General features: G+C 40.5%; 1 protein-coding gene across 23 annotated transcripts in view; it reads right to left on the bottom strand.

The window, feature by feature from the left end:
• The window catches only part of Gpalpp1 (GPALPP motifs containing 1), an 89,256-nt gene that overhangs the window by 27,034 nt on the left and 38,271 nt on the right, over positions 1–23,951 (bottom strand). The gene's annotated exons all lie outside the window — the stretch shown is intronic.

Genomic DNA, 23,951 nt, shown 5'->3' with positions numbered 1-23,951 from the left:
TTGGTACCGGGGATTGAACTCGGTTCCTTGCAGCAGGTGGTGCAAACACTGAGCTAAATCCCCAGCCCTGCTTTTTAAATTTTTGAGATGGGGTCTCACTAAATTGCTCAGGCTCACATTGAACTTGAGACACTCCTGCCTCAGCCTCCCAAAGTAGCTGAGATTATAGGCATGTGTCACTATACCCAGTTGAATTTTTGTTTTTTAAACCTGGTTATCCTGCTCGTAAGGTATGCTAGGCAAGTACTGCTATATACAATTGGCCCTCTGCATACACGAGTTTCATATCCATCAATTAAACCTATTTCAGATAGCAAATATTCAGAAAAATATTATGTTTGGACTGAACATATAATGTTTTCCTTGTCACTGTTTCCTAGCATTTGCATTATATTAGACATTATAAATGATCTAGAGATGATTTAAAATATATGGGTATGAACCGGGGATGTAGCTCAGTGGTGCCACGCCTGCCTGGCAAGCACAAGCTCCTGAATTTGATCCCCCATACCAAAAAAAAAAAAAGTATATGGGTATAAGCATAGGCTATAGGCAAACACTATGCCATTTTATTTTATTTTATTTTATTTTTGGTTTCACTTTGTAGTTCAGGCTGGCCTTGAACTGACTTTGTAGCCCAGGCTGGCCTCAAACTCGAAGCAATCCTCCTGCCTCAGCCTCCCGAGTGCTGGCATTATAGGCGTGCACCACCACACCTGGGCATTATGCCATTTTATATAAGAGACTTTGTATTCCCTGGGTGTCCAGGAATCAGTCAGTGCCCCGGATACAGAAGATGGCTATAGAAGAATAAATTATCCTGGGGTGGGAGTGTAGGCAGACTAGTCACCTTGACTGTCCAGCCTTTGGACATTCTCAGAGCATAGCATGCTTCCACTGTTCAATAAGAAAGTAGCAGACCCTTGCATCCCCAGCCTTCTTTGAGCAGAAGTGCAGTGAATGGTAGTCAGATGCACTTGCCCCAAATGAGTCTACAAAATGAGCATCTGGGAGGCAGGTGCCATGCACAGTGGTGAGCAGGGACAACACTGACTGTGGCTGCATCCAGTGTCCAGTGGGGTCCAATACCTAGAAACAATGGCAGTGTCCTAAAACCTAGGTGATCATGGGCATCACTCCTGGCTGCAGAGCCTCTGCTTGGCTTTGGCCTTCCCAGAAAGTACCTAGCAAGCCAGTACTTCTCATGAATTCCTTTGCATGTTAACTCCAGCAGAACCAGTTCTGTTCCTTGCACTTAAAACTTGCAAGTGCTAAATGAAGCAGAAGTAGGAAGAAGAATAAGGAATGAGATAGGAGAACAAAGGAGGCAGGTATGTGTCTGGAGAGGAGGTGGTACAAAAGAAGTTAGGGAAGGTGAAATCCTCAGTGGAAGCTCCTGAACCAGGCTGCACTCAGAGCCACTCTGGGAGGTTGCAGTCCATTTTGATTGCCTGATGGGCTTCACAAGGCCTCATTTGTACTTGGATTACATAGTGTTTGTGTTCTTTTTTGGGGTGTGTGTGGTGGATAGGAGTTGAGACAGAATCTCACTATGTAGTATAGGTTGGGCTTGAACTGACTATGTAGCATAGGCTGCCTCAAACTCAAAACGATCCTCCTCTCTCTGCCTCCCAAATGCTGGGATTCCAGGTGTGTGCCACCATACTGGCTTCTACTGGCTTTAAAATTATTGTGGATTGCTCCTGGGATCTTTCATTTCATGCTGGTTGGGCAGAGGGAGTCCTGAGTTTCAGCAATCCAAAGCCTCTCTAACTCCAGTGCAATACAGCTAAAACCTGGAATTTAGCTGAAAAGCTTGATGGGGTGGGGGAGAGGTAGTGCCACAGCAATGACCTGTGCATGGAAGAGCACTCAAGCCAGATGATTGGGAGTCATGGACTTCACAGTGTTAGGAGACCCATTAAGCCTCCAGGGAGTGACACTGGGCTGGGTCAAACTGGATGATTCCAGTGTAGCCCTGCAATCTGCCTTGAATGATATTGGGGAACAACCTGGGAAAAGAGATGCTGCCCCAGGTGCATGAAGCCCCCATCCTTCCTGAACATCCTAAGGCGATAAAAATCATAATCTTCAACACTAATTTAGGAAGAAAAGCAGAGGGCAAAGTAGGCTACCTGAGGGATGCACATGGATGGAGTCAGTTACATGGGTGGCCAAATTATTGTATTAGACATTTAGTTACATCTGTTCCTGGTAAAGGTATGGGTAGGGACAGAGAAGGAAGGCCTGATTGGTGATAGACTATATTAAAAACTATTTTCCATCCTTCCCATCTGAGTGCTACGTGAGTTAACTTGTGTGATCCTGTGATCTCTCTGCCCTTCCCAAGCTGCATCCTGTGCCTCAGCTGCCCAGGGCTGCTCATTACACACACATACTTGTGCGCGCGCGCGCACACACGCGCGCGCACACACACACACACACACACACACACATAGCGGCCAGGGAGGTACAGAATCCCACATTTGCATATGGAGCACAGAGCTGGAGCTTAGGTGTTGCTGCTTGTGACCTGGAACAATCAATGGTTTCCAAGGTGCCTCAGCTTCAGACCCCCTGTTCTTCTGTTTATTCTGTTCCCTGTGTGGAACTCTCCCTTGCACACTTGAAAAAGCCTATTAGTCCCTCAAGAGCCAGATTAAACATCATGACTGGGGCATTTCTTTTTTTTTTTTCAATTTAATTGAAGAGTTTATTTATTAATTTAAAAAAAAATTTTTTCCCCATTAACTTTATTGGTACATTTTAGGTATACAATACAGTTACATTCATCACTGGGATCTTGTACCACTACATGAGTCTCTTGGTTCTTATTTTTTTTTCCCCTTCCCTTGCCCTTCCTTCACCCCTTCTACCCTTCCCTATTTGCAAAGACCTTGTTTCCATTTTTTTCCTCTTCTCATATTTTTTCCTTTCCCTTTTTTCCCTTCCCCTACCCCTCCCAATTCCCCTGCTCTTTTAGACCTTTTCTTCCTGTTACACAATATCAGTTATACATTTTTTAAATTACAATATTAAGATCTAAGAGACATTACCATAGATTTTACAGAATTTAAAAGGATATAGAAAGCATATTACAAAAATCTTTTTTGAAATAAATTTGACAACTTCTAAGAAGTACCTTGGAAGGCAAATTAATGAAACTAACTCTGGAGGAAATATAAAATTTGAATTGCACCTATTAAAGAAAGTATATTCCTAGCTTGAAAACCTACCTATATGACAACAGCAGGCTCATAAACATTTTAACTGATAAATTATATCAAACAATTAAAGCAGAAAAAAGAAGGAACACTTCTCCCCTCATTTTAGGAAATCAACATTGTGCTAATCCTAAAACTGGATAAAGATAATAGAAGAAAAAAGTGTGAACATAGATAGAAATTTGTTTAACAAAACAAACTCTTAGAAGTCAGATCTGGCAGGATGTAGAAAGTGGTTTTTTTTATAGGGATGGCAGTGTTGGTTCAGCATTGGAAGATCCACCCCCAAAAGTCATCATTTGAACAGAGGAAAGGAGAAAGCCATATGATCCTGTCACTAGTTGGAGAAAAAGTATTGGACTAAATTCTACAGCTGTTCATGGTAAAAGCTATCAGGAGACTAGAAGTAGAACAGAACCTTCTCAACAGATCAAAGACATGTCCTCCATACTTCCAACAAAAACTCCTTCTATGAATGGAGACGATACAATGCTTTCTCCCTAAAGTGGGATGACTGGGGCATTTCTTGAGAACTGTCCTCCTTTCTGCTCTCCCTCTCTAGGCAGAATACATCATCCCTGACCTTTGTGTTTCAGGGTTGTGTGTCTGCCTAGCTTTCTGGTGTAGGAGACAATCTGGTTTTCATTGTTATACTCCAGCTTCTGACACAGACCCAGGCAAACAGCTGGTCTCTAGAAAATGTTACTGAGCTAACTGAATTAGTACACTCCTTTGTCTCCCCCATATCACATCTAAATGGCCTTTAATTATATTTGTCTTTGGTCTAAATACTGAGAAGTGTTCATTCCTCTCCATTTATCACAGCACATAGTGGAATGTCCAGCACATTGTAGGCCTAACTGTCATGATTGATTGGATTGGATGTCTTGGTTTAATGCTTCCATTTACAGAATGTCAGTGTTTGAAGAGATCTTTGAAGTCATTTAGGGCAGCCTTCACCTGGTGTGTGCACTGGTGAGCTCTGCATTCCCATAGGTATATGTCACACACATAGGGTATATATTGGCTTAGTTCTGGCTCTTGGCTGCTACATGGTCAGGTAGCAGCTTTTTTTCAGCTACCATCATCATTTGATATGTACTTTCTGATGTTGATGGAAATTGTTAGCTGCAAAGGCAATTTCTTTGCCATCCTCTTGATAACAATAGTAATATCCACTATTTAGTTGATGTCTACTGCTGTCAAGACATTTTGCTGGGCAATAGAGGAACAAAAAATACAACAAAACAAATGACTTGTACTTGTTCTTAAGTAGTCAGTCTAGGAAAAGAAATAGACCAGTCAAACAATTCTAGTCCAATGAGAGAAGTGTTGAATGGGAGTGTGCAGAAAGCCCAAGGCAAGCTGGGAACACAAGGGGTTGGAAGGGATGGGTGATAATAAAGAGAAAGTTGAGAACATACATGAGGAGTTTGGTGAACAAACTGAGAAGCAGTTTAGGAAGGGAGGACGGAATGTGCTACACAGGAATAATTATATGGAGCCACTGAGCTTTTCACAAAGGCAGTGGTAGGGGTAGTGGAGAGACAAGAGATGAGCTGAAGAAAGAAGCAGTAGTCGATCACAAAGGACGTTTCCTGTTATGCAAAGGAATTGATTTTCATTATGTTGTCATTGAGGATTTTTAGGGAATTTTATGCAATAGAATGATTGCATTTTTGAAAGACTGTGCTGGTCTAATTAAGATTGGCAAGGATGTAATTTTAATGTTTGAGGAGAGTAAAGATGAGAGCCTGGACTTAGAAGGTGGAGGGTATAGGACAAGATGCATATGGTGAGGTGGGTCAGAGGGATAAGACCTGGACTAGCACCTCAGGTTTTGTCCCTTGGGCTCTGAATGAATGGCAGTGACGTGTGGAGGATGAGGACCCAGGTCATCATAGTGAAGATAGCTAGTCATCATTTTTATCTTGTGCTTCGGGATCCCCTTGGTAGGGAGGGGTAGTTAAAGCTACTGACATGATCCCGACAGTCCCTAAAAGAGGAAAGGTAGGTTGAGGACCCCCAGGGACACAGAGGAGACAAGAGAAGTCAGAGAATGGAGGAACAGGAGAAAGTCATGCTGAGAAATGTGAAACTTTTAAGAAAGTGGCCCAGAGATTAACTGCTGCAGAGAGGAGCAGATGGGTCTTTAAAAATGTCATTTATTGCCGATCGCATGTCTGTATGCTCAGCACTCAGGAGGGCGAGATAGGACCACAAATTGGAGGCCAGTCGGGGCTGCATAGTGAGTTCAAGTCTAGCCTGGGCTACATAGCAGGTCTGAGGATAGCCTCGGCTACATAGTCAGACTTTGTCTTAAAAAACTTAAAAACATTTTCTAAAAGGTCATCATTTTAGCCATTACGAGGGTCCCCAGGAGAACAACTGCAATAGAATCAGGAAAGCAGAGGGTTCAGAGCCAAAGGAAAGGAGAGATTAAGTACAACGAATTCTTATTTATTTTCTTTTTTCTTTTGTCATGCTAGAGATTAAATCCAGGGCCTCACACATACCAGGAAAATGCTGTAACACTGAGTCACATCCCCAGCTTCATGAGAACTGCTTCTAAGAGTTTGGTTGGAAAGAGGATGAAAGGTAGAATTGAGTGGTCTTTTAAAAAATATGGTTGGTGCTGGGGTGTGGCCCCATGGCAGGGGACTTACTTATCATACCTGGAAGCCCAGGTTCCATCCCAGAAGGAGGTGGGAAAAAGAAAAGTAGGATTGACTCTTACCTGCTGAGAGGAAGGTGCACATGACAGGAAGGGTGATGGGGTTGTAATACGCACGGGAAAGAAGGAAAGGAGAAACTGAAGGATATGATTTTGCAACCCTGTTTCACCTTTTACAGGGTGAAAGTTTCCTTCAAAATAGCAAAAAGCAGCATTCATATCTCACTCACTGGAAGTATAAACCAGTGAGTATAGTTTTGTAAAGAACATCGTTTGTTTACACTTTCAGTTTCTCACACCAGAGAAACTATTTGGTATTTACACATGTGTGTCCTACTTATTTCACTTAAGAGTATGGCCTCAATGTGCATCCACTTAGCTATAAATGTCTCTAATTTCTCATTTTTTATGGCTGAGTAATACTCAATTTTATTAAAAAACCCACACTTTCTTTATCTAGTCTCCAGTTGATGGGCATTTGGGCTGTTTCCAAGTTTTAGCTATTACAAACTGTGCTGCTATGAACATGGGCACACATATATCACTGTGGTATGATTCTTTTAATTCTTTGGGGAAGATCCCCAGCAGTGGAAGAGCGGGGTCAAATGGGACTTCCAGTCCTAGTTCTTTGAGGTATCTCCATACTGATTTCCACAGTGCTTGCACCAGTCTACACTCCCACCAGCAGTGGAGCAGGGTTCCTCTTTCCCCACAGCCCGGCCAGCATTTGTTATTGGTTGATTTCATGATAGCAGCCATTCTTTCTGGAGTGAAGTGGAATCTCAGCGTTTTTTTCATTTGCATCTCTCGAAATGTATAATAGGTAATGTGAAATAGGAAGAAAAGGGGCAAAGGGGAAGGAAGTGGGAGGGCTAGGGGAAAGGATAGAAGGGAATGGGATTAACATGAGAAAATGGAAAAATAGGTACAAAATCTTGGTAAATAGGGAGGAATGGAGGGGTTGAAGGGAGGGCTGGGCAAGGGTGAAAAATAAGAACCAAGAGAGACTATGTAAAGGTGCAAATTTCCAATGATGAATGTCATTATATTGTCTACCTAAAATGTACCAATGATTAGAATGAATAATCGATAATGCAAAATAGGAAGAAAAGGTCCAAAGGGGTAGGGGTAGTGGGAGGGGCAGGGGAAAGGAAAAAAGGGAAAGGAAAAATGATGAGAAATGGAAAAAATGGAAATAAAGTCTTTGTAAATAGGGAAGGGTGGAGGGCGTGAAGGGAGGGCTAGGAATGGGGAAAAAATAAGAACCAAGATGCATCATGTAAAGGTACAATTCCCAATGAGAAATGTAATTGTGCTGTATACCTACAATGTACCAATAAAAGAATTTAATAAAAAAAAAAGAACATCGTTTGTAAACATAGTTTTGTAAAGAAGCCATTGGATAAATGAATGTTCCTTTCAAGAATCTGCCTCAGCATTAAAACTAGTGGGACAGATAATACGTTGGCTGTGACAGATATGGTGGGGTCAGTAGAAAGAACAGAACAGCAAAGTTATTAGCATGTGTTTGCTGAGTGAATGACTGAGTGATGATTTCTGAGGTGTGGTAAGAGAGCAGGGAAGAAAGATTTAGAAGATCCTTTAAAATTGGTCTAGCAGAGGAAGTCTTATGGAAAGGTTTTCTTCCTAACATTTTAAAGTATCAGCACCCAGACACTACTTAAATGTCTGTAAAACACTCTCATCAATTGACATCACTTGACCTTATTAACTAGAGCTGTCCTTCAGGCAGCCAGAGCCCACCAAATTCTAGACATTAAGGGTCCAGCTGGTTTAAATGGGTTTCCATGGTTACACTTCTGCTCTGGTTTCCATGGTTACATTTCCTGGTCCCTCACAGGAGTTAGATATGTATTTGAAATTTTAAAGGATTTTTTTCTTTTTCACCTGCCTACACAGAAACTTAGGGTTCAAAAGGTTTAAAAGTTTCAGGGACCTCTTGGGAGGTAAAGAGGGAAATGAAATCTGTGACAGATATAATCTCTCCTGGAATGAGGCAGAACTCAATGAGGAAATATTGTTGCCATGGCTGAAGATTGGGTATGATGAGCCTGAGCATTTTGCTAAGTGAGAAGGGAAGGGTACCTGGAGAAGGAAATGGTGTGCTACTGTCTGGATGTGTGGTCCCTGCCAGCAGGGATGGGATGGTGCCCAGAGGTGGAGGGGATTCTACAATAGAGTCCCTTTAAAGCAATCATCCGTGTCTTTACCACACCATGCTGTAACCTGCCTGCATTTATTTCTCCCACAGTCCCCATTTCAAATGATCTTGGCTAGTGTGGCTCAACCAGGCGTCTGTTACAAGGAACCACCCCAGGTAGTGTCTCGGATCTGACTTTTCTTGGCAGAGGGAACCTATGTGGGATTCTAGCGCCACCTTGTGACATCTCTAACATTTTCTGCTCTACCTCACCTTCTGGAAAAGAAGTGCTGTTTTTTTTTTACTGCTAGTATATAGGAATAAAACAAGTAGTCTTCCTTCATATATTGTTTTATCTACCTCTTCCTCCTGCCCACAAACTTTACTGAGCAGCTGTTATGTTTCAGCTAAGCTCTAGAAGTAATATTAATAAACAGAAAGGACACTGCCTTCCTAGAATTCACAATCCGGGATAGAGAGAGGAAGGGGTCAAAACAAGTTAACAGCTCCTGATAGTCCCAAGCGCCTAGAAGAGAATGACAGTGGTGACCCATTGGCTGGGGATACTGTGTATGCTTATGATCTGAGGTACTTTCTTGAGCTGGACGGATGAAGATTCTGTTCCTCAACGTTGCATCAAAATAAAGCAGAGGTTGAAATGTGGCACTCTCTCTACCTGAGAGCATATGCTTGCTGGCTTCAAAACAGATCAGCAGTCAGAATCAGGTACAAATACGTAGCACTAGTGGAAAATCCAAAAAGCTTTGGATATGGAATAAATATGACATGATAACCTTGGCTGACATTTATGGACAGCCAGCTGGAGATAGGGGCAGCTCCTCTGAGGAACAGGCCCTTTATTGAGCAGGAGGTGAGAAGTGAGAGGGGGTGGCACAGACAGAGCCTGGGGTGGTAGGGAGGTAGACACCCTCCCCGGAGCATGGAAAGCTTTGTGAATCAGTCCCACCCTTGAACTCAAATGCCATGGAGTCACCGAGAGATGTTAAGAAGAGAAGTAACATAATCAAATTTGCATCTCACAAAGATCCTTTTCTTGGCCTCACATCCATAATCAAGTTCAAGAATGACTCCTGAGCTCTGCTACTGGGTGATTCCATTGTAGGTAGTTCCCATTCACAGGAAGAGAGAAGAAAGGCTGGAACATGGCAGCTACATTGACTGGGTTCTTGTATTTTCTCCCAGAGATATTCTTTGCTTCTATAAGCATATTTCGATTTAAAACAAACACTGAATTCTCTTTGAACACCTAGTGGAGATTTGGATGCACAAAAAGATGACTGCCCATAGATTTGGCTGGGAGGATTATGGGGGATTTGTAGAAAAAGCAGTCACATGAGAGGGAGCTGTGTGAGAAGAAAAGACAGCTTTGAAGAACATCTGAATTTAAGGAGTGGGTGAGTAAAAGACTATGAAGGCCTGAAGTGAATATATGGGACCTACCATTTAACACCACCCTTCTCCAGAGCTGATCCCCAATTACAGTATTGAAGGATCTGTCATTTTATTTATTTTCCGGTACTGGGGATTGAACTCAGGACCTTGCACTTGTCAGGCAGGTGCAGCGCCACTGAGCTACATCCTGGCCCTTCCCATTTTATTTTTTAAAAATGTTTTGATTGCAGTACTGGGGATTGCATCTAAGGCCTTATGCATACTAGGCAAGTGCTCTATTGCTGAGCAACATCTTCAGCTCTTTTTCAACTTTAATTTTGAGACAGGGTCTTGCTAAATTCCCCAGGCTGGACTCAAAAGATCCTCCTGCCTCAGCCTCCCAAGTAGCTGGGATTATAGGTGTGTCCCATCATGTTCACTTTAATATAAAAGCACCCACTTTATTTTGATTTGACGCATTCCCCCATCCCAGTCTGGTGGGCTCCAAACATAAACTAGAGCAGGAGTGCCTTTTCCTCTCGAGTTCTTTGGTCCGAGGGTGGGCAGCTGACCCACGCCTTATCATTATTTTTAGAGGGTGAAACTTAAATTTCAACACACAGCCCTCACATTCATATACTTTGGCTGGGGGACAGAGAGTATACTCAGCACTGTCTTGAAGGAGGGGCTGTTTGGGGTCACCTTTCCTCCCAGTGGACTGAGAAGGGGCAGGTCCTGAGACCCACATCTCAGGATTCAGGTATTAGAGCTCTTCTCAAGAGGTGCAAACCATCTGCTTCCAGAAAGACAAGGCTTCCACTCCCGTGTCTCCTGCTTTCGCTAGGACATGAAGTTCTTCTTCCTGGCCAGGTGGGCAGAACTGTTGGCAAGCCCCAGGAGAATGTGTCTGTCTTTCCTGCAGCAGCTATCTAGGTCTCTTACACCCAATGTTGGATCATGCTTGGGTTCATCTTTGGAAGTGCTACTGACACACATGGGCAACTACAGATACAGCTCAACCCTTCTGGAAAAATGGAATTGGTATAGTAGTAGAAGTGCCTCTGGAGACCCTCATTTGTTAGCAGCAACATTTTCCAGGCATACTCCTGCAGGCAGCCTGCACTTCACCAGAACCCTCTGGGTTCTGGGAGAAAATGGTGCCAATGACACAAGTCACAGCTAGGGTGCAGATCATGGGGTTCTTGAAAGGTCTGGGGGCACCAGGCACCAGAGCTCAAAGGTGAGCTGAATAGGCCAGGTTGCCTCCTTGGGAATTTTCCAACTGAAATGGAAAGAAGGGCCAGTCTTTTTGGTGTGGCTGAAGAATAAGATGTAAAGGCCAGGCTTGTTAATGGCTGTGTTCTCTACCATGTGGGAAAGGTCAGCCTGCAGGGATTGAAACTGATAGCATGCAAATCAGAGGGAAGAAGAGTTAGGATAGAGAGGGTTCCACAGCTCCAGTAACCCTTGAAGCCAAGGCACATCTTTCCTCTGCCCTGCTTCTTCCTCCTCTTTCTCTCCTTCTTCTCCCCCCCTCCTTCTCCTCCTCTACTTCCTCCTCTTCTCTTCTTTCTCCTTTCCTCCCCTTCCTCCTTCTTCTTCCTTTTCTCCTCCTCTTCTTCCTCCTCCCTTTGTTTCTTCTTGGTTACACATTATTTGATGGTTTAGTAGTTCTACTTACTATACATGCCAGAGATGATTCCATAGAGCATATATAGAACTGACACATTTTAAGTAGTGGTGTCGTATACCACACAATGGTGAACACAATCTATTTAACCTGTCTTCTGTTAATAGGCATTAATGTTATTCCCAAGATATTTCTATTACAAATAAATCTCGATGAAAAATGACATGTAAATTTTATACTTGTGAGAGCATAAATAGGATAAATTCCTTCCTAGGGGTGGAGTTGTAGTTAAGTTGTATGTAATTTTTATGGATCTTGCCAATCTGCTCTTCAAAGAGGCCATACCTATTTCCATTTTTACCAGCAATGTATCAGAGCACAAATTTTCACCACCATTTCTAACACAAGATGTTTTAATATTTTTTGCTAACCTAGTAGGTGAAAATTATTTCTCACTGTATTTTTTAAAAATTTTAAAAAATTTTTAAATTTTTTATTTTTTGGTACCGGGGATCGATCTCCGGTCCTTGCGCTTGCGAAGCAGGCGGCGGAACCACTGAGCTAAATCCCCGGCCCTCTCACTGTATTTTGAATTTGCCTTCTTTTTGTATATTTTTATATTATATAGACCAATTGTCAATGTTTTTAAAAAAATTAGGATTCTGGGTGTTGGATTATCCTTAGAAAGTCCTTGCCCACTGCAAGATTATAAAGAATTTTATCTTATATAAAATATATGTGCAAAATAGAAAATCCTCCCATATTTTCTTCCCGAATTTTTATTTCTTCTTCTTTTTTTTCTGTACTGGGGATCAAACTTGGGACCTTGTGCTTGCATGGCAGGTGGTGGCACCACTGAGCTAAATCCCCGGCCCTACAGCTTCATTTTTTACATTTAAAAATATTTATCTATTTAGAATTTATTTTGATCTACTGTGGAAGACAGATTCACCTATTTTTTCCCACTTGTCTACCCAGCAGTTTTAACATCATCTATTGAGTAATTTATTTTTTCTCCAACTTACTTGAAATACCACCTTTGTAATTGTGTCTGTTTCAGAACATTCTGTGAAAGGTGAGCATTAATTCCATCCCTAACCTTGTCCTTGAAGGAAGGTTCATTGTTACTGTTTTTTTTTTCAATATGGGAGAGGCTTGAGGATGGTTATACATGGAGGGAGAAGAGCAAGGAGAGGGGTGGAAAAAATGGGGTTTTAATAGTTAGTGATAGGTCCAAAGAGTAACTAGTATGCTTATCTTTTTTTTTTTTTTTTTGGTACCAGGGATCTAACTTGGGTCCTTGCACTTGCGCAGCAGGCGGCGAAACCACTGAGCTAAATCCCCGGCCCTACTAGTATGCTTATCTTAACAGGGGAGTGTGTGGTCTGAATTTCTTATGCTTATTTTTTTTTTTTTATAATGTGGCAGGGAAGGCAGCTTCCCTTGAAGCATGTACAGTCACCTCTTCTCCAATTTATCAGCCCCTATGTGGCTTTTTTCTACTCTCCCTACTCTGGAATTTGTGTCAATCACTTAAATGTTCCCTCCTGGCCATTCTACTTCTCCTACCAGCCCAACCTGGATTATTCCTAAAGTTTACCTTGGCAAAATGGTATTAATAGACATCCTACAAGATAGCTTCTTACCCAAGCCAGGGCCCTAAGCCATGCCTTTTGCTTGTCTTTGCTTAGCTCCCTTTCTCTTGGCCCTAAGTGTTTATTTCAAACCTTTAAGCCCCTGATTCCTACTGTCAGCAAATGACCTTTCTCATCTAGGTTCTCTACATGATGTCTGCGGTTGAGATTCCAACATTTGGGAAGCTGAAATTATATGTAAAAATTTGAGTAAATGCGCCTTTTTGAAAAGAAAGCATCCATAATTTTTATTGGATTCTCAACATCCCAAAAGGTTAAAAACTTCTACTCTCACAAGTTGAGTATGCCAGGCATGATCTTCCTTAACTTCCTGACCCTTTATCTACAAACTTACATATACCAGTAATCACCCTTATCCCTGGCCCCCCAATTTCAGGTGTTGGGTCCTTCTTTCTGTCTATTCAAGGACAGCTCCTAGACATCATTCTTTAACTTCAGCCTTCCAGCAAGGTATGCTTCCTCTTTGTTACCAAGTTCTCTCCCTCCATTGCTTTTTTCTTCCAAACCGATCTCCCTCACTCCTAAACATACACATAATACAGCAGCAGACACACCCCAATATCTCGATATCTTTTTCTCAGCCCATTCCCAGGCATCCTGATGCTGTTCCTCTGTGATAAGATCAACACCTATGCATGTCTTTGTCCTGTGCTCATTGCATTTGCAAGATTAGAACTATTTCCATGTATCCGTCACCCCCACTAGAGTGTGAACTTGAGGATTATATTTTATTTGTTTCTGTAGCCCCAGACCATGTCTCATACATTGTGGAATGTCAATAAATATATACAGACATGATTTAATCAATTTCATTGTTATTCTCTAGAACTTCTTGTATTTTGTTTTATCCCCCTTTGAGATACAGAAAACAGGAAACAATTTTCCAGCTAGACCCCCCCATAAGTATGTCTAAATATAGCTCATATTTTCCCCTTGTATTTTTTCCTCTCTCTTCTATTATCCAATATTCTGTTAGCTTTTTTTGGCTGTAGCTACATACTGAGTTGGTCCAAATGACTCCTGAGCCTATTTTTGCATTAAAACTGAGAACTCAAAACTCATGCTCTAATAAGTATTTGTATTATTAACACCTAAATTAATGCCATTCCTGCCCACACTGAAGCTCAATTGCTTGCTAAGCAGTATAAACAAAGCCCATTTGGGAATAGTTATCTATGTAAAAAAACAATCTGCTCTTTTATTTTCTTTGGAATGACACATTTACAAATTATCTAAATTGGCATGTATAGGAGGCCAGCAGCACTATGGAAACATGGTTAGTTGCTAATGAAAACTTTTTAAAAAGTACTACTTGACAATATTTTTATTTATTTATTTTTTTGGTAGCAAAGATCGAACTTGGGTCCTTGTGCTTGTGCAGCAGGCAGTGAAACCACTGAGCTAAATCCCTGGCCCCTGACAATATTTTTAAAAAGACATTTCTAACTGCTTCATGGTAGATTTTTAAAAAATGGTCCCAGTTTTTCTTTTCTTTAAATTTTTGCCTACCTAGAATATATTCCTTTCTTTTGATAGCAACACCTCCAGTTTCTTTTAGGGAACCATTAGAGATTAGACATCTGCAGAGCACTGGGGGATCCATTGTCCCACTAGTCCCAACCACTAATGATGATAGTTAATAAGAAGTGGAGTCGAATATGATTCCTACTGTGGCTAACCTCTCTCCAGGGCTTCTTAGCTATTGGACTTCTCATATCAAAGAGACACGATTAATTGCCGAAGGCAGGCAGGTTTCCTTGCTATTGATTGAGTTGGAGCTGGCAACCTTCAAATTTTTTCATTTTCCTTTCCTCTCTTTCTTATTTGTAGATGGAAGGGCTAAATCACTGGGAATTGTACTGTGATTTATAAATTGCAGCCAGATGTGGTGAGCATACTGTGATGGCCTCATTTCTTATTGTCCTTATATCTGGTAAATGTACTTTGTGATTTCAGAGGATTGGAGGGAAGTGAATAAGGATGGGATGAGCAGACTTTTTAGAAACTATACTATTTCACTGGGCAGAACCTACCCTGGCCTATCACCTCTAAAGCCTGTCATTATGTGCACGCTCCCTCTTCTTCTTAATTCTGTGAACTGGGCTGGCAGATATGCAAAGAAAAGGGGTTCCACAATGGCCAGGCCCTAACATTCACAAACCTGAGATGAACAGACTAGATATGTGGGAAGATACCCATTTTAGAAAACAAAATATTGGTATACATTAGGAAACTGTTGGGAATCAAAGGTACGATGGGGGCCATAAAACGTACCAGATGTTTTTGCCTTTGTAGTATGTTATTCTTGTTTTCAGTGATAGCATTCCCATTTTGACTTAAGGAACTACTCTGTCAGGTTCTTCATCTATGTGGTTTAGATAGGGTTTAACACACTCCTTGGCCCCAATGGTGGGGATGTGAACCACCTGGACTACTGGGCATTGTATTTGCTGGCTGTATGATTGATATAGTAGTGAACAAGTGACCAAAGCTGATCCTTAGAGCCATTAGCATCAGATCTTGGACTCGGGTTTAACTTCTAGGAAAAAGCAGTTCTTAAAAATTTCTCAATGGGGGCCCGGAGATTTAGCTCAGTGGTTCTGGCGCCTGCCTCGCAAGCGCAAGGTCCCGAGTTCGATCCCTGGCACACACACACACACAAAAGTGAACATTCATTATCAATTCTTTGGGCCGGGGATTTAGCTCAGTGGTTCCACCGCCTGCTGCGCAAGCGCAAGGAACCGAGTTTGATCCCCGGTACCAAAAAAAAAAAAAAAAAAATTTCTCAATGGGTTGCTAAGAAGCTAAGATGTCACTTCAAAGGATGTCTATCTGTTTGTCACTACCTAAGAAAGCCACTTAAGGATGAAGTCCACACAAAGCAAAGCAGAGTGAGGGACCAGACAGAATCCTGACAGCGTGTTTCGAGTATCCTGTACCTAAAAACCAGGACTACCTCTGGACTTTTCATTAGACAAATGAATAAAGAATCTTTTAGATTTTTCAGCCAGCTTGTGTTGGGTTTCTATCACTTACTGCTGGAAGTGCAGGTGTAGGAATTTTTTGAGGTCTTAAGAAATGAGTGAATCTATCTACAGTGGGTCTGAGTGGATCTATTATCTCCACTATTACTGTACTACAATACAATAGTCCACTATTATTATTGTACAATAATAACCATCAATTTTTGGACTGGATTTTGTGCTAATTACCTAAATATACCATCTCCTGTAGTTCTTATAACATCTTATGAGTGAATATTATTTCCCTCATTTAAAAGACAAGATTGAGATAGGCTAAGACATTTCCACCTGTTTATATAGCTAGGGGCCAGGTCAGGGTTTGATTCCAGGTTGCTGTCTGTGAAGTTTTTTTCTCTCGCTAGCATAATATAACTCCCTTTGTTAGTCTGTAGAGTTAGTTGCAACCAAGTAATAAACTCTGGTTAGTCTGAGCAGGCCCAGAAGTTATAGAAGCAAGAATGTGTCCACTGCAGCTGCAATACTCTGTAGTGCTCTAGTGTCACCACTACTCCACAGAAGGTCACCAGGCAATCTCGATGCTTGGGCCAGGTACAGAAGTACCACCTTTGATGCTGTTGAAGATCTAGCCACCTCTACCACTGCATTCACCAGATGCTTCTGCAAATGCTTATTTCTTCTCTCTTCTCCTTGAGGACTCCCAACCCCACGTGGGTACATCTGATTGACAGACCCCAGGCTATATACCTGGGATCTAGCATCAAGGAATACTAGGAGAATTATTTTTGGCTTTATTTTAAATTTATTTTTATGTTTTGAGGATCTGGAGATGGAATTGAGGGTCTTGTGCATGCTAAGCATATATTCTACCACTCAGCTATATCCCCAACTCCTGGCTTCTATCTTTTGAATCTACCTCAGCGACTACAATGTAACAATGTTGATTCTAGAAATCTAAATATGTCTTATTTGAATCAGACCAGTCTCATACTTTGGAGTGCATTAGAGTTATCTATGGAAATTGTGAAAAATAAATGCCTGGGTGTAACCTTAAGCTTACAGATAGAATCAAAACCCCTGATAATAAGGCAAGGGTATCTATGTTTGGATTAAGCTTCCAGGATATTCAGATTCAAAGTTTGGAAAACAGCGACTTAGATGGTTTTGAAGATAAATTGGTCTATACCATTTATATTAAACTATCATTTTCCATTACCCCAAGCCTATATATTATTCAGTGGGATAAATGTTGATTAAAGCTCCAATCCTACTGGGTACTGATACTCACACGTTGGAAAGCTTATATTTTTGATTTTTAAAAATCTATGCTTTGCTCATAGAAGGAAATACTCTAAATCTATTAGTCAGTTTCCCATTGCTGGGGCAAAATACAATACCCAACACCTTCAATTTAAAGATTTTGGCTTACAGTTTCAGAGTATTCAGTCCATGGTCAGCTTCAGTGCAGAAATGGTGTGTGTGAGGGGCATCTTCTCAACTCTTGGCAGCCAGGAAGCAAGGAGAGAAAGGAGGAGCCAGGGGAAAAATATACACTTCTAGGTTGCACCCTCAGTGTTCTGCTTCTAACCAGGTGCTGCCTCCTAATAGCACATTCAGCCATGAACTCACCAATGGATAAATCCATAGTAAGTATAGTGCCTCCATGATCTAATCACCTTCAAGATCTGAATATGTGAGACTTTTGGGGGATGTTTTAGATCTAAATCATAATATCATCTTTTCAAGTCATTTTCTTAGAAGCAACAAAATATAAAGGATCAACTAACGTCATATGCATTGATAGGCTGAGATTTTTAATCTTGTTATTGTTAAATTGTGATTTGACTGTAAATATTTTGAACTCTAAGAATCTCAGTTTTCAAATATGACAATTTTATTAACCTATGTATGAAGTTGTTGGGGGGGAGAGAAATATTAAAAATTCAGTTATAATAAAAATTGAAGAATGGTTACAATTTCTAAATTTATTTGCTGGTCAATATCAAATTAGGTATATTTGTATCTGTGGTAAAGAGTATGACTCAGACCAATAAATTGCTTTAAATGTGTAGTGTAACTTAGGTATTATAGTGTCATACATCCTTAATTTTGAAATGTTTCTTTTTCAGATTTCTAGAAGAGGACCTTGAATATTTTCTAGGTCTCAAAATAATGATACATCTTTGCTACCTTTAAACATTTTATCTATTGTTACTTTTCTTGTGTCAGAAAATGCAGAAACTAGTATCTAAAAGTAAACTTGTTTGCTTTTGACGTTCTTTAGTTAGAATGTCTTAGTTTCCAAAACACAGTGGTGTTAGTAATATTAACTAATTAACTGCCTGAAAGAAAAGTCAAAATTTAGATACCACCCTTTGGAATTTATCTAAAGTATGTCATTCCACTCTTTTTTGTGCTCCTTGACCTTTCAATGTTCTGGACTTTCCAGATATTCAGTCAGTGCCCCATATTAACCAGGAGTCAGGACCTTTTAATCTATCTATTTTCTCTAGGGACTTCTCTATTTAGAAAGGTGTCTAAGAAAAGGCACAATCAATGAAACAGAATTGTTGGCATTAGAAATCTTGAGTACTGCAGAGGCTGGTTGGTAGCTGTTTGAATAATGCCTTTTAGAAATTAATTCATTCAACAGAGGTGACAGTTCACTATTCCCAAAGCAAGTATTGTTGACTGTAGTGCTATCAAATGATTATACACTTACAAGTATACAACACAGAAAAGTAGGATAAAAACATATGAGAGGAGATTGTTTGAAGAAACATATGTAGGTGCAACTGCTCTCAAATAATGACCTGGGATAGTTGTTCAAAAAGGAGATTCTGTGACTCTAACTGTAGCGTCCCATTCAATATGGGCCTGGGGAATCTGGATTTAATCAAATTCTCCAGGTGATTCTGACAGAGATAGTTCAAAGATTACAAAATAAGAAACAGAGAAAATGGTGGAGTTGTGATTGGCAGCAAAATTCAGCCTCTCTGAGATTCAGAATGCAAACACCTGGACAATAACAACTTGGCAAAGAGAAAAAGAGAAGTAGATTGCCGGGAATCAAGAAGGAACTGAAAGGAAAGTTAGAAGTTACAGAGAAGTTGAAGAGATGGAACACAATGCAGAGAAAAATATGAAACAGTCTGGAGTCTCACCCTGGCTTGTGGGGAGGGGAATCTGGCTCCGTAGATGCAAGGTAAGGACTCAGGGCTAGGAGGTCCAGGGAGAAATGGCACAATGGGCTGGTTGCACAGGCACTGGAGGAGCCCACAGCTGTTGTGAAATACAAAAGCAGCTTTGGGTTTTTTCTCTGAGAGGACTCCTTCCATATAGTGGGCAACAACTAGAAAGGTGATTCAGCACAGGGCCTGCCATATTGCCAGAGAGTGCTTAATAAGGTGCCATCTCAGGAAGGGGGTGGTTATTTAAAGCTAGGACTCAGAACAACTAAATAACAACTTAACTTCAGAGTTCTCAGTGTAACCTGGTCAGTGACTAGGTGAGGGACAGCCATGAGAGACAGTCATGCCTAGGGGGTTAACTAGACAGAGAATCCTTGAGAAATTTCAGCTCAGGCTGGGAAGGACACAGGCCCACCTGTGGCAATGAGAAGCCAGGCTCTGCTTGAGTAGCATTCAGAAAAGGCTGAGTCTGAAAGTGCCAGGATTAAGTACTTGAACCATTGCCTGACTGGCTACATCCAGGCCAGTTCTTCCTCATTGCATGGATTTGGGCCCTTTCTTTCCTTTTTCTGATAAGGTTGGCTAAGGGTTTGTCAATTTTGTTGATTCTTTTGAAGAACCAACTCTTGGCTTCACTGATTTTTTGTATCATTCTCTTTGTCTCCATTGCATTGATTTCTCCTCTGATCTTCATAATTTCCTCCCTTGTATGAGCTTTGGGGTTGTCCTGCTCTTCTTTTTCTAGAAGCTTGAGGTTCAGCATCAGGTTGTTTAATTGGGATCGTTCTGTTTTCCTAATATGCATATTCACTGCTATGAATTTCCCTCGTAAGACTGCTTTCATTGTGTTCCATAGATTCCGATATGTTGTATTGTCATTGTCATTTAATTGAAGGAACTGTCTGATTTCTTCTTTAATTTCCTCTGTGACCCATTGGTTATTCAGAAGTGTGTTGTTCAATTTCCACGTGCTTATGAACTTTTTTGAGTTTCTTTTGCTATGGATCTCCAATTTCATCGCACTATGGTCTAATACACAGGGGAAAACTTCAATTCCTTTGCACCTACTTAAACATATTCTATGAGCAAGTATGTGGTCTATTTTGGAGAATGACCCATGTGCAGCTGAGAAGAATGTGCATTCTGATTTTGTGGGGTGGAACACTCTGTAAACATCTGCTAAGTTCATCTGTTCAAGAGCTCGATTGAGTTCTAGTATTTCGTTACTTATTTTTTGTCTAGTTGATCTATCTATTTGTGACAGTGGAGTGTTGAGGTCCCCCACTACAATAGTATTAGTGCATATATGACTTTTCATGTCCGTTAGTATTTGTTTTATATAGTTGGGTGCACTAGTGTTTGGTGCATAGATATTTATGATTGTCATCTCTTCCTGTTGGATTGTTCCCTTTACAAGGATGTAGTGTCCTTCTTTGTCACTCTTAATCAGTGTTGGTTTGAAATCTACTTGATCTGCAAAGAGGATAGCTACTCCTGCTTTTTTTCGGGTTCCTGTCACATGGAGTATTGTTTTCCACCCTTTAACTTTCAGTCTATGAATTTCATTTTGAATTAAGTGTGTTTCTTCTGAGGTCTGATTGCCTTCTCCATATACTAACATAAGCAAGGACACATCTCAGCTTGGACAATTGCCACAGCCTGGGGTACACAGAGGTGCTTCTGGAATGAGGTGGGGGCACTTCACAAACTCTGAAGCCATAAAGCAAGGTGGAGACCATAACTTGCTGGATTCCAATTCTGTGGATCCTAGAAGGAAATCACCTATTTTTAAGTACAGAATTCCCCCTCCTTAAAAAAAAATTTTTTTTTACTCTTTTCTTCTTTCTTCTAGTTTATTGGCATTTGGGTTTCCTTTCTTTCTCTCTTTTTCTTAATCATTTTTTTCTTTTTCTTTTTTCCTTAAAATTTTTTTTTATTCTCCACATTTGTTCTTTTTCTTCCATTTTTAATCTTCTTTTTCTCATTTGTTCTTTTCTGTGACCTTTGTACATTTCTATAAATATCCTTCTACTACTTAATAGGATCCTTTGTCTCATTTTTCTCTTTCTTTTCATCTTCCCTTAATTTTTCAAAAATTTCTTTTATTCTCCCTTCCCCAAACCTGTTTGATAGCATAACCATTGAGCTTTATTAATCTTTAGTGAACCCTATTTATTACTGTTGAATTGTTTTCTGTCATTAGTGAAGGTACAGTTGTTGCATTTAAAAGATATTTGCTGCATGTCAATGTTTGGTTTGTCTTAGTGTTCATACTAAAATTATAGGTCTCTTTTCTATGGTTGAGGATGGTTCATTATTGGTTCTTTGGTATGTCAATAGCAAGTTTATCTTGGATGATACTATTGTTGGTGATTTACTTGCTATTGTCAGGGACACACAGTTGTTGCTATTAACAGGTTTTCTCACTATGCTAATATCTGGATTACCTTTGTGTCATTAACACTACCTGTGGTACATTCTTGGATAACTGGGTGCTGGACCAATTATACTGCATCATCCTCCCCATCTCAATTAAGAAAGGTGGCTGGATCTTGTAATAGAGGCAAAGGACTATAGTTAGCCATGCCCAGAGTACATCATTAAAAAGCAGACACTATAGGCCAGGGATTTAGCTCAGTGGTGCTGATGCCTGCCTTGCAAACACAAGGTCCAGAGTTCGATCCCCGGTACCAAAAAAAAAAAAAAAAAAGCAAACACTAAAGAAATCTCCATACTAACAACAACGTTTCTTTTCACTGTGTCTACAAACTTTAGTGTGAAACAAAACAAAACAAACAAACAGAAACATGAGAGACACAGCAACAAAATATCTCCCTGAACTCCCAATTCCCCTCAAACCAATCAATCTATGGGGCATCAAGGGGGAGGAAAGCAAAAGTGACACAGCCAAGTTATTTGACAGGATTACAGAGCTGTCTATATATATATATATATATATATATATATATATATATATATATATATAAATAAGGTGTACAGTAGGCTAATAGCAGATATAATTAAATAGATAGGAGATGTAATAAAACAGGCTGGGAGCTTACAGAACACACTAGTAAAAAGCTAACTGAACTAAACAAAATGATACAAAACATGGATGTCCAGTTTGATAAAGGGTCCAAACAGGAATGTAGGGATTAAAAATTATATTGAAAATATGGGCAGCAGAAATGACCAATGTGAAGATAGAGTGTCAGAATTAGAAGGAAGGGATGCTGTCAAAGAACAATGACTCAGAGATACCTTAAAAAAACAAGAGAACATGACAAATGGATGGATCCAACAGTTGTTAGATGGAGAAAGAAGTCTAAGATTAAATGAAGTGAAAAATCAGAAGACAGCACAAATGGCATAAACAAATGTGTTTACAGAAATAGCAGAAAATGTTCCAAATATAGGGAGAATTAAACATACAGATAAGTGAGGCATACAGAACTCCAAAGAGCCATGATCAAGACAGAACCTCTCTATGATACAACATGGTCAAAATCTCAGAAGTCCAACACAAGGACAAAATAGTAAAAGCTGTTAGAGAAAAGCAACAAATCACTTATGAAGATAAAGCCATTAGTATTACAGCAAACTTTAAAGACCAGGAGAGCTTGGAGCAAAGTGGTTAAGTCTTAAAATTAAACAACTTCTTGTAAGACCGTGGGCCTCAGCAAACTCTCTGAGGAGCTGACTACAGCGAAGATCACCTGGGAGGGAACACACTGGACAAGCTGTGAAAGTAAAACAGACCTTTATTAGTCTGGCCAGATGGCACCCTCAAGCACCAAGCTTAGAGAGGCGCCCGGCTTAGAGTCTGAGGCTCTTTTATAGGGGTCGCAAGAGGGAACTTGGCAAGCAGCTGTACAGAAGCAAGACTTTGGCAGTTAGGGGACTGTAGCAACCGTACAGAAGCAAGACGTTCTGCTGTTAGAACATTTGTAAAACAATAGTTGATTAATTGTTGTTTCTAAGAGACTCTCTAAGGGGAGGAGGTTTCTAAGCTTCCTCCTTCCGAGTTCATCTAAAGGGCAGGAAGGTGGGTCAAGCAGCAATATGGAGTCTGTCTTGTTAACAAGGGTCCTTCAATATGAACTACGAAACTTGAACCAAGAAGATATAAAACACCCCGAACAATCGGTAACAGACAGTTGAAGAAGTAAAAGCCTAGGTCCCAATGGATTTGCTGCTGAATTCTACAAGAACTTTAGGGAAGATTTAAAGCCAATACTTCTCAAAATCTTTAATGAAATCGAAAGGGAAGTACTCACAAAGCCATTCCTGGTAGTTAGAATTACCCTGATTCTAAAACCTGAAAAGGATCAAACCACAGGTTTCAAAGAAAACAAAAAACCCAAAAAATACACAGGTTTCAGCTTAAATGCCTATCACCCTTTCTAAACAAGATTCCCACCTTCAACAGCCTATTCTAATCCCTCACTACTGTTTTTTCCTAATACCCATCATAATGTGCACTTACATCATCTTTTTTGCTCATAACCTTTTCTGCTGTCTTGGTAGAATATAAAACCAAGGGAAAGGGATCTGTTTTACCTAACCATGAATACCCTGTAGTGACCAACACAGAACTTCCTCTTAAGGAGAACAATGCCTGAATTGGTTGACTACTGTGTTCTTGGCACCTAGAATATACTTGGGCATTTTGTACATGTTTACTGAATGAACGAACACAGGAATCCCTAAAGTAATACCATATGGGCTCCTTCTTTTGACCCTACATGTTCAGATTTCTATCATTCAGTGGTCAGCTGTTTGTTTGTTTTTTTGAGACTGGGTGTTGCTATGTAGTTCAGGCTGGCCTTGAACTCGCAGTGATCCTCCTGCCTCAGGCTCCCAAGAGCTGGGATTACAGCAGTGCTTAGCTTTTATACTACAAAATATTTCTTTGGTTATTTCTAATTTAGAAAGAGACCAAACCAAACAAAACTACTTATAATCAACCCAGAAAAACCTACCCTCTGTTATAGATCTGCAGTATGAAGAACTATGGAATCTTGGTTGTAACTAAGAATCAGA

The sequence above is a fragment of the Heterocephalus glaber genome, unplaced genomic scaffold (assembly GCF_053883595.1).
Source record: "Heterocephalus glaber isolate CG9 unplaced genomic scaffold, H.glaber_assembly_v1.0 deba00001666, whole genome shotgun sequence".
Classification (NCBI taxonomy): domain Eukaryota; kingdom Metazoa; phylum Chordata; class Mammalia; order Rodentia; family Bathyergidae; genus Heterocephalus; species Heterocephalus glaber.
This window is presented reverse-complemented; position numbering and strand designations above follow the sequence as displayed.